At 47.5% G+C, this 1,749-nt stretch overlaps 1 pseudogene; it reads left to right on the plus strand.

Moving 5' to 3' along the window:
• The first annotated feature begins 491 nt into the window (after nucleotides 1-491).
• Nucleotides 492-1,044, plus strand: LOC133760863 (programmed cell death protein 6-like; annotated as a pseudogene).
• The last annotated feature ends 705 nt before the right edge of the window (nucleotides 1,045-1,749 follow it).

A 1,749-nucleotide genomic window follows, 5' to 3' on the forward strand; every position in this document is an offset into this window, starting at 1 on the left:
GAAGAGCAACAGAGAGATGGAAACAGATCTTCCATCTGCAGATTTACTCTCCAGATACCCAGGGCTGTGCCAGATCAAAGTCAGAGGCCCAGAACAGCACCCAGATGGTTCATGGGGCTGGCAGGGGCCAAAGCACTTGCGCCATCCTCTGCTGCCTCTCAGGATGCATTAGCAGGGAGCCAGATTGGAAGTAAAGCAGCCGGGACTGGAATCCGCACCCCCATATGGGATATGGGTCTCCCAAGTACCAGCCTAACCTGCTGCAGCACAACTCCTGTCCTACAAAATAAATATTTACCTAAACGTCTTAGGTGCATAACTATGAAAAGCAGAATATAGTTCAAAAGAAACCTGAGTTTTCAGCTACAGAAAATTAAAAAACTATCTCTTCAGAGATAATATTCAAATTTTGCAAAATTTCACAACGGGCCCTCCGGAAGCAGAAGCAGAGCCTCCGGTTGTTCGCTTTAAGCCCATTATCTCCTCGGATGATGGCTGCCTACTCCTACCGTCCAGGGCTCCTCCCGGCAGCCCCGGATCTGCTGCGGACCACCTCGGCACCGCCAGACCAGAGCTTCCTATGGAACGTCTTCCAGGGTGTCGATAAAGACACGATCGAGGTGATCTCAGACAAGGAGTTTCAGCAGGCGCTGCCCAAAAACACATGGACTCCTTTAACCCAGTGACCGTCGGGCTGATCATATCCAGGAGAAAGAGGCTCATGGGAACCTCATGCATTCACAGGTGTGTTTCAAAACATCACCAAACTGAACCTGTGGCAGGGATAACTCAGGAATGATCCACATGAACGAGCTCAAGCAAGCACGCTCTGCTTTGGGCTACCAGCTCTGAGCAGTCCCATGAGACCCTCACTGGGAAATTTGACCGACAAGGACTCGCAGGCAACGGCTTTTGACGACTTAATCCGCGGCCGCCGTCCTGCAGAGGTTGAGCGGTATATTCCGACACTACCATACACATAAGGATGGCTGGATTCGGGTGCCTTATGAACAGTACCTTTCCATGGTTTTCAGTATGGTATAATCATCAGACTTTTGTGAACAGCAACACGACTGCAGAAGACAGACTGGAAATGCCAAGTCTCTTACCTTTAATGAAATGGAACACAGATGTTAGAGTTAATATAATTAATATCTGGGGACTTGGTAGTACATATGTGAATAGCTGATTCATGTTTTTGCAGTTTTAACAATATCATTATGATGTCAACACTGCAGCTGATTCATGTTTTTGCAGTTAAAACAATATCATTATGATGCAAACATTGGGTTTGGTGACTGATTGTGCCACAAGGTAAAAATAAGCAATAATGTGTCAGAAATTCTGCTTGTTGGGGCCAGCACTGTGGCATAGCAGGTAAAGCCAACTCCTGCAGCACCGGCATCCCATATGGGTGCCAGTTCCAGTCCTGGCTGCTCAACTTCCTATCCAGCTCCATGCTAATGTGCAGTGGAAAATGACCCAAGTCCTGCTCCCATGTGGGAGACCCAGAAGAAGCTCCTGGCTCCTGGCTCCTGGCTCCTGGCTCCTGACTCCTGGTTCCTGGCATTGGGTCAGCACAGCTCTGGCTGTTGCAGCCATTTAGGGAATAAACCATTGGATGGAAGACCTCACTCTCTGCTTCTGCACCTGCCTCTCTGTAACTCTGCCTTTTGAATAAATGAATAAATCTTTAAAACAAAAAAAAATAAAAGAAATCTGCTTGCAGAAAACCAATCATGTCTTTTT

The sequence above is a fragment of the Lepus europaeus genome, chromosome 5 (assembly GCF_033115175.1).
Source record: "Lepus europaeus isolate LE1 chromosome 5, mLepTim1.pri, whole genome shotgun sequence".
Taxonomy (NCBI): Eukaryota; Metazoa; Chordata; class Mammalia; order Lagomorpha; family Leporidae; genus Lepus; species Lepus europaeus.